This window comes from Apostichopus japonicus, chromosome 6 (genome assembly GCF_037975245.1).
Source record: "Apostichopus japonicus isolate 1M-3 chromosome 6, ASM3797524v1, whole genome shotgun sequence".
In the NCBI taxonomy this organism is placed as follows: Eukaryota; Metazoa; Echinodermata; class Holothuroidea; order Aspidochirotida; family Stichopodidae; genus Apostichopus; species Apostichopus japonicus.
In genome coordinates, this window is record NC_092566.1 from 8,005,889 (window position 1) to 8,016,184 (window position 10,296).

Sequence of the window (10,296 nt, forward strand, 5' to 3'; positions counted from 1 at the left end):
TTAACTTGCTCAAGGACAACTCGTGCACAATGTGACTTGGAGGGGGGGGGGGGGGGTCGTTAACGAACTTCCTCGTCGAGATATCGTCAATACTAGTTTATGCATGGACGAACTGAGCTTGTGAAGCACCAAAACAACACCGGATGTGGCTACTTTTAAAAGCCTGATCGACAGCAACAGCTTTGATAGCAAAATTTAATTTAGTTGCGCGCAGCGATGCATGACTGTATGTTGATAGCCACTTCCAGGCGTTTAGTGCAGTAGCAGACAAGACAACAAGAAGAAAAGGACCCTTAAGTTAGTTACTCCTGGCTTTATTTCGGGCATTATGAGCATTTCTAAAAAATAAATCATATGTGGCAGATGGTAACAAGCCAAGATAACATGATTGAAAAATAACAAAAAGAGACTGGAAAGAAACAGAAACGTCATGTGAAAATTGACATTAGGCCTACGCTCGAAACGCGTGTCAGTTCGAAACAGAACTTTTGGTGGGCAGACGACTGGGAATTCAAGTTTGAAGTCACACCAGAAAGCACTTTGATTAGGCCAAATATTTTTGGGACTATTTAGGCGCAAAATTTATCGGACCCAATTTTTTTGTTTTGTTGGATTGGCCAAAATGTTAAAATTGCAATAAGTCCACAACCTTAAATCGGAACCCAAAACTTGGAATACAGTTGTTGGTAATAGCTGGTTAATGGGCCTAAATATGCATTCATTTTAATCAACTATAATATTGGGTGATGATATACAGGCGCGTATCCAGGATTTTCAACCCCGGGGGGCGCGAATTACTATCTAAGCGGAGCGCCACCATCGGTTGGCGCGCAGCGTACAAGAAAATTTCTTATTTTGATACCCCCCAGATCACCGGAAACGGCACTTCTCGGGCTTGAAATGACCAACCAGATGTACACTTTTTGCCTGAGAACCAAGTATTTCCTAAAAGTTTTTTTTCCATCCATAACCTTTTTGAAGATTGTCAACCCGACACACATCATGTTCGACCTGATCGCATATCCTGTGGGTCTTTGCTTTTGTAGGTGATTCTACGTCGCGGCCCTCAATACCCGTCAGCCCCACTTTTCAAGGTTTTAAAGCCCCATATTTGTTCAGAATTTGAAACTTCACATTTCTCGTGAATAAACTCACTTCAAAACATACCCATAATGTTGTACAAAATTTCATTTATGGACAACCAATATAGAAAAACTTCCTTCAACCCCTTAACAGACCGGTCAAAATTGCACGAGTAGAGGGAAGTGTGATGCAGAATGTTGGTCAGAAATTTTCGAAAATTCAGACACAGTTAATTTATTGGTGTACAAATATTGCAACCTCTTATAACGGCTATTGTAAAACTTGGTTAAAGGAAATGAAAAAATAGCAGATATATCCGAAACCGAACACTACACACATAGGCGTAGGAGGCGCGGCGGCAGTGGCGGAGCTAGGGGTACTAGTCAGGAGGGGCGAGAATGGTCTGTAGGGACGCTTTCGACACTATCTAAGCGGAGCGCCACCACTGGTTGGCGCGTAGCGTACAGAAAATTTTTGAGTAAAGATACTCCCTAGATCGCCGGAAATGACCCTTTCCGGGCCTGGCTAATTTGCAGATAAACGAAGAATAAGGTGTCATCGCCAAATTACACCAACAAAATGTGACAAATGTCAATAAGTAGATGAGAGCGCAATAAAAAATCAATAATCTAGAATAAGTAAAAAGTGGTAAAGAGCTGAAAAAGGCTCCAGCAGTCCATTTGAGTCCGTCGGAGGGGGGGGGGGGTGCATCCGCCCCTGACCGTATGGACGCTCCGCCACTGCACGGCGGGGGTGCAACCCCTAATTCGCCATTACTAATGTAAAAGAGAATTTTGACATAATTGGACCTCCATGCATTTTATACATCTACATGAGACATGTCGTTGTTTACATTAGCATCCCGCGATATACTGCGCAATTTCAACGGACCATGATGGCATGCGATGTAATAACCGATGCTTGCTTATATGATATTGACATGAGCGCGTTGAACGCGCGCTTCGCGCGCGAAAATATTTGGTTGTTTTTTTCAGGCAAGTCGGACAGTTTTAAGGCTTTTCATCCTGGAACGCCATTTTCATGCTCACTGATATGATGTGATATCTGCTGTTTGCGTTACAAATTGGAACAGGCGCGTAGCGAGGAATTTGCCAAGGGAGGGGCGAAGCCTGTAGGCAAACTATCTAAGCGTAGAGCCACCATAGGTTGGCGCGAAGCGTTCAAGAAAATTTTGGCCAAAAATGCCTCCCAGATCGCTGGAAATGGCACTACCCAGGACCATTTGTTAGCGCGAAGCGTACAAGCAAATTTTGGCCAAAAATGTCTTCCAGATCGCTGGAAATGACACTTCCCAGGCCTTGTAAGTTGCATCTAAGCACTTTCTATTTTGAAATTACTTAGCGATATCATTTAAAGAAATGCTGAATGGGTGGGGGGGGGGCGTGCGGTCGCCCCCATCCCAAAAATCGTCATGTTCCCCGACGACACGGTCGAGTTCGAGACCAGCCACAGTTGGTTTCATAGCACAATTCTACACACGCGTTATGATAGACCATATATAGTATATATATATAGATCATTAGTGAGAGAGGAAAATGGAAACGTCAAAAAATGGAGTTGTCGGTGTAAGGGGTAGGGTGAGTCACACTTTTACGAAATCATTGATCCGTCACTGGCTACCCTTCAGCGCTGTAATGATGTCACTGTTCCTCTTTCTCTTCGCGTTTTTCTTTTACTCCCTCCTTTTCTCCTTTTTCTCTCTTTCTCTCTTTCTTCTTTTTCTTTTCCCTTCCTTCCTCTCCTCCTGCTCTTTTTTCCCCTCTTTTTTCCTTTTTTCTTCCTTTTTTTTTTCTCTCCTCTTTTTGTTACCCGGGGGGCGCGCGCCCCCAACGCCCCCCCCCCCTGGATACGCACCTGATATACAACACTTTGATATTCCACTAAGCAAGGAACCATAGTGCCAGTCATTCATCCACAGTAGAAGTCGTATTTCTACGAAGAAGTTCCATTTTTGGTGAAATTCTCACTACGATACTGCAGAGAACGGACATAGAGACATCACATATCATCATGTGTTCCGCTCCTTGAGTGAGGGCAGGGGGTAGGGAGCGTCCAAAGGTAGGGGGGCACAATATCAGAGAGGCACTTTCTCATTCTACAACCACCAATCGTTATGCTATAAACCGATACACACCGGCCATATCACATATATATATATGAGTGTTAGTATGCTATCAATACTATTTATTGAGATTTTTAATTGTTAACCGTGCTACAAAGAGATATGGGATGCCATTTTAAAAATAGCATGTACAGACTAAAAATAAATCAATTAATATTAATATAAACAAAGGCTTAATATATCCAAAAGACAGTTCTCCATCAAAGGTGCACATTTTATTTGCCAGTACGGCACATTTGCTATTTTGGAAAAAAGTGAGGGGGGGGGGGAGACGTGCCCCAAGCTCCTACCCCCTCCCCGAGTGAGGTTACGGGGTTTAGCCAGTCAACCTTAGGTTAAATTCAACCAACATACCTTATACCAACACCCCTTCCCCAGGACGCGCGATGTCCCTCTTTCCAACCAAACGAAATACAGTCACAATATATGAAATCCAACTCTTTGACAGCAGTTCTCACATAACTTTTGTGGAGTTTTCATTCAGTCGCTGAGGTGTATGGCGACTTTCAAGATTCAAAGGTATGCTGTATTGGCCCCAAATATGCTAGATATTCAAATATTGTCACCTTTGGTCAAAATTCTTAGACTGTTTTTATTAAAACCTTTTGAGGAAATTTTACTCACTGGGGCCAGTCATCTTGTGTATTCCTTAAAACTGTCTGAGAACAATTGGGAGAGTAAAGACCTCCAGTAAAGTACTTTTTAGAAACGTCTAGCAATTATAGCGTGCTCTAATTTGGGGCCTATACTGACTAACTTTTATCTGTGAAAACATGCTACAACAATGAGGCGCATTGACTAGCACACGAAGTCCATTTCATAGTAGGCTCATAATGTGATATCACAGCCTCCCATACACATAGCATTCCTTCCCAGTGTAATGGAGTGAACCCTAACCCGATGTTGTTTGAGAGATTTCCAAGGTTACAAACTTGACTCATTCAATCACCGAGACATAAAAGTGTCCCCCATTGATGGATTGATGGATACGTGTGGGGTTTGTCAGACTCTTGCCGACTTTGTTCGAAGTCAAGGATTCTATTCTGCACGATTACCGAGAATTGTTATACCGCAGTGTACTGGGTTAACTTTGCTTGTAGCTTAGGTTAGTGGTGGGCATTCTTTATGTTGAGTTCTGGTTTTGTGGTGCATGGGCAGATGTTTGGAGGCAATCCATTTGGCTCTTTGGTTACTGAATAATTGATGATCAACTTCTCCTTTAGGTTAGGGAATAACATCTTTTCTTTTCACTGGATTCTTTGTTCAGAAGGAGCAGGCCCACATTTCATATTTGCTAAAAGAAATGTTATGATCATAATCATGTTTAACCCGGAAACTACAGAACAAATTATAACTATACACCGAATTATGAATAGTCACCTTATTTTGGTGGTGTACACTACCCAAGTCTGTGTTTAACCACCGCACACTATAGCTGAATTTCGCTGTTTTTTCTTCTTCAAGAAAGCTCGTTGGTGCCAGCTACATACAAAACCTTTAATAACATTGATCCATGTAACTAAATATGGCTTAAATGTACACTAATCTCTGTTGGCATAACAAACGATTGATTGAAATATGAGATGTTTAATGGTTGGAAGTTACTGGTCGGTTGCTGCAATATATTTCAGCTGATTCAAGTGTATATTATATATACACATTCAACAGTAAGTAGATTTTCACTGCTTGCAATGAGTCCACAGATATATATATAGAGTTTATGTTAGTTTTCAAAAGAGTTAACAATATTTGTCCCGGAAACCGACGTCGTATTCCTTCCGTTTCAACCACATTTCCAAGATGTATAATACATACCTTTTGTAATATTTTATGGATGATTCTGAATCTTGACCCAACAGTCTATATCAATTTGAATACATGCCTACTGTACATTGCATTGGTCGTGTTTGATGGCCCATGGTGGATGGCTCAAACTTTCCGTTAGACGCCTCGCGTGCTGGCGGCAGTGGACAGGGAAAAAAAATTGAGGCTATATGCATAGCAACCTGGTTTGTCCGAGCTACTAGGATAGGACACAGCTGATTGGTCTATTCAGCATGGGCTGACTTGTAGTACGTAGTACTGCCGCATGCGTACATCAGAACAAACACCGGTAGGTCCTACACTTCAGGGGCCTAAGCGCGAACACGATTACACAATCTTACACTACAGTATAGGCCATACTATACAATGGTAACGAGTACAAATTCATGAGAGCGAGTACCAAGCATAGAAGTATATACACTTCCATTATGACGATTAATACTAGGTAACTATAAATCTACCCGTATGACATTTGTCTTACTTAGTTTGTTGAGAAGAGACCTGAGGTGTGAGCCTAATGCTACTCGCCCATTTTCACGATGTTGAGCACGAGGTAAAAAGAGCTCCTGAGCTCTTGACATATCGCCCCCAGCAAGTACCAATCTCGTGATATGCACGGCATACGTCGTGACACATCCTGAACAGATCGTGCTTGTTGGCGAACAGCCCAAAAGTTTTAAACATGCTCAAAACTTTTGGCGACATCCTGTGTCAGCTAAATATGCACTTGTTGTGTTCGTGCTACATCGTGCAGTGCTCGGGATACATCGTGTTTGACACGTGTTGCTCGTTCAGTGCACGCGATCCCCTCGTGGAACGATTTTCGGTACGTACATAATACGAGGTATTCACGATGTACACGATTAGTACGAGCTAAACACGAGGTCAGTACGTTGATTAATGAGGAGCAGTGGCGTAGGAAGATACTTTTGAGTGGGGGGGGGGGGCTGAAGACTGATGGCCGGCCTGGGGGAGGGGTCTAAGGATTTTTTTTGCATTTCCAGGTGGCCTCAGATGCAATTTGGTGCAATATAGCACACTTCAACTCCCACCCCATTTTGTAAAGAATTTTGCATTTTCACCTGGCCTTAAATGCAATTTAGTGCTCCAAATGAGATTTTTTTCTCATTTGGAAATGAAAAAGGGGTTTTCTGACTTGCGGAGCGGGGGGGGGGGGGCGGAATGATACTTCCGCCCCCATGTTTTTCACTGGGGGGCTGGCGCCCCCAGCCCCCCGGTTCCTACGCCCTTGATGAGCAGAATACGTCCTTCACACGTCCTTGACTAGACTTCAACTCGAGTTTACTACAAGTTTACTACGAGCTTAGTGCGTGCCTGTCATGATAATCACGTGCTCAACAAGTGATTATCACGAGCTCATTTCAATGGCGTGGAAATGGTCACGTGGTACGGACGTTTATAGGCTATATGTCAATAACCTGACTCTCGTCGCCCCTACCACCAGTGTACAGCAAGTGTTCTGGAATCCAGACCTATCCTCCCGCGCCATCTCCTGCATCAACGCTTCATAGAAGCCATGCTCCGGCCGCCGAAGGAGCCACGTCCTCACCCATATCTGATGTTTGATCTTGCGCCTGCGTTGCTCCTCCTCTTCCCTACGCCGCCGTCTTCGTGTGAGCAAGGTGACGGCCATAACGACCGTGACTACAGCAGTTCTGTATTGCAGGTCAGCAGTAAGCTGTCGGTCTGCCATGTTGCTGTCTAGTGTATGCCTACTGTTTTGTGGCTTTAACTGCCAGCTTGTCACATATACCAAAGGGTACGCCAATTTTGGCCCGTTGAAAGACCGGGTCCGCAGAGAACGTATCGAAAACGTATAGATCGTGCCTTGGTCGTGTTGAGCGCGTACTAAGCTTGTATTAAGGTCGTTTAAAGGTCGTGCTGTCTCGTAGTCAAAACGTGCATGGTCGTGGTAGGCTCGAACAAGGTTTGTATTGTACTCTTGGGGAACTCGTGCTTTACTAGTAGCACAGATTAGATGTACAGGAATTTCTTGGATTCTCTTAGTGACTACGATCAACCAGAGCTCGTTATACATCGTGTTTAACATCGTGGAAGTGTGCGTGTAGCATTAGTGGTATTTTCTTAATCTCAGCCATCTTGACGTTTCGTCCGAACCGAGTTATTTGCACAGTCACGCTATTTTCGCACAATGGTACCATTGGTGAAGCTCACGCTACGCCCCTCATCAGGAGGCATTACCCCATCACTCCCTCCTTCGATGTCGGGTGCCCTGGAGTGGAGCTTTCATTTACGGTACCCCCGTCAGACACCGCAATTTTCAGTCCAGCCAATTAAGCGAGTCACATTTTACACGCTTAGCTGACTATATAAGAGCATGCAATACTATACATAGTTGGAATATTCATACTTGGTTTCGAACCTTGCGTCCGATGTTTGCATTGTATCACTCATAAACGTTAAAGCCAACATCTTTGTCATAAGTCTCTTGGCATAAAGACCTATACATTGCTACTGAAAGAACATCACGTTTTTACAATTGCCGCTTTACAATAGGCCCTTTTTAGTGTAAGCTTCCGGAATAAATTGAATTTTATAGTGATTTCTACTACGTGACATGTATCTCTTCCCGTCGAATTGAGGTTTCTGTTTGTTTGCCATCAAAGACTATACAGTTCCTGCTATAGTGATACTTAGCCAAGGATGATCGGGGGGGGGGGGGGGGGGAGTTACAAAGTGAATGAAACGGACTTAAAACATCAGCAACATACTAGTATGGAACGCCAAAAGCTACAAGGAAAGCAGTAACAATTTATGTGAATCTAAGTTATCATGTGACTACAAAATTGCAGCCACGTAATGACATAAAAACTGTACAAGCCCTTATGTGGTGCTACTAGCACCACCACATAATGACCAAGAACATTTGATTTATCATGCGGTCATTACACTGCCACATAATGAACGCCGAAACGGAATAAATACCCAAGTCATTACGTGGCAATCTTATTCTCTAATATATATCGCCACATTAAGACGTTCTACTCCCCATGTCATTGTGTGGCATATATCTATCGCCACATAAGGACTTTATGTTACCTTTCGAATTTGGCTGCCAAAATATTGGCTGCAAAAAAACAAAACAAAAATGATAATAATGATCGCCTGCAAAATTTCTTCCATGACGATCAAGTTTAAAATATGACAGGTGTACCTAAGACTGTATGTAGCATACGCCCATTAAAAGCCCCATTGACTTACACACTAAATCACAAAAGTGTAGATAGAAGTTCTCACTAGCTAAACGCTATACCCATCACTGGATAGCTGACAAATTGGCCTTTCATGGCACCATCAATCTTCCGTATCATGACGATGTATATTTTTTGCTATCAGAGCCTGAAGTTTTCGTCAGTTGTAAACAAACCTCCTCACTCAGTAGTAAACAATTTTCGTACGCTGCTTCTGAAAAGGCCTAAGGGGGTCTAAAATTGCCTCAATTGACCCAATTTTTGCACCACGTGTACTTCCATTCATGCTCTTCAACATGCAAGCCACAAGAAAAAAACAAGATTCTGATTGATAACATATCAGAAAAGATGTTCTCCTATTGCATTTTGGCACTTTTCCTGAGACAGGAGAACACTCAGGCGAATTGATATTGACTCTAATTAGGAGTATGCAACCTGACAACGTACATCATGTAGAGCATAACACGAAGTCCTCACGGGCACGGGTGTGCAGACTACGTAATGTGTATAGTTTACGCGCCAGTAAACCATTACATGTTATCTGGTGTTAACATTGAATAGCCCCAATGCATGAAAACGGATCACATAATTAGTCCTTATGTGGCATATATCGCTACATAAGGACTTGTGGAGCAGAAGTCTATCTAACCCAGTTATTCAACTTTACACACGAAATTCATAATCACAATTTGAGATCCACGACCCAAAGTAACTTAAACCTGAAAGATGGTAAAACAGAATATCACAAGCGTAGATTTTCCTTCATAGCTGCCAAAGAATGGAATAGTTTGCCAGCTGAATGCAAGCATGCCAAATCTTTACCTATTTTTAAACGTTTAGTCAATGAATTTTTCAAGTCTTAATCATCTCATTACGCTTTTATGTTCTATACCCATTTTTACAGTTTTGTGATTTACTGTTGTATATTTGTATGTTTAATAGTCTTACTCTCTGTTTATTGTTTTATAATATTATTCTTTTTATATTGACTGTATTTTAGGGCCTCGGGGAAGATTAGCTTTGGCTAACCGAGTCACCCTTTTAAAGGTTAATAATAATAATAATAAAAAGTCCTTATGTGGCGATAGTAGTAGGGGGGACCATGTAATAGGGATGGAGTTAAAAACCGAGTATCATCCTGGGTGATAAATGCTAAGCGATTTCCATTCAGTCTAAATGCAGATATAAGCTACGTCCATTCTGTATTAATAGAACAAAACCAAATACATAATCCAAGTTTAAAGTACCATATTGTTTGTTGTGCGTTCAACGCGCTTACCAAGGATTGCAACATCACGGGGATTACCTTTCATTGCGCAAGCGGATTTGCGGAAGTGCACGGACCTACTGAAAGTTAGCGGGGTTTTGTCTGCATGCAGCGTAGATTTGCCGGTGCCTCTAGGTTTGTTGTTTGAAAGGCAACAACGAATGACTACTGTGGCTACTCTGGCTACTGTGAGCAGGGAGTTGTTCCATAACAACTCCCTGCTGTGAGCCTTGTGTGAGGGGCTTGTAATGAGTCAAATAATTGAAAATTAAGCACACTTCCGTTAAATTCTCAATACTGCAAAAATAATCATGATTCGAGGCTATTGTAGTAGAAACAGTGATCACCACGTGACATTGTTTTTTTTTTATTCCTCTTCATATTTCCATCATCGCTTGGTTTCTTTCATCAGTATACATCACTGATATATACTGAGGGTCGATGAGATTATGGTATAAGTGAATTCTTGCATACAAACAGAAAACACATATGGTTCCTTATTATAGGCGGTTACAACTGTTGAATCTCACCACACTGGAGCTTAGGAGGTTACGTGGGGATTTGATCCAGGTTTTGTGTATGGTTTCGACAATTTATCCTTTACCGACTTTTTCATGTTTGCTAACAGTAGTTGTACTAGAGGTCATTGTCTTTAAACTTGAAAAGTCGCATAGTATAAGTAGGATTAATATTCGGCATAACTTTTTTTCTAATAGGGTTGAGAATGAGTGGAATGGTTTGCCTGA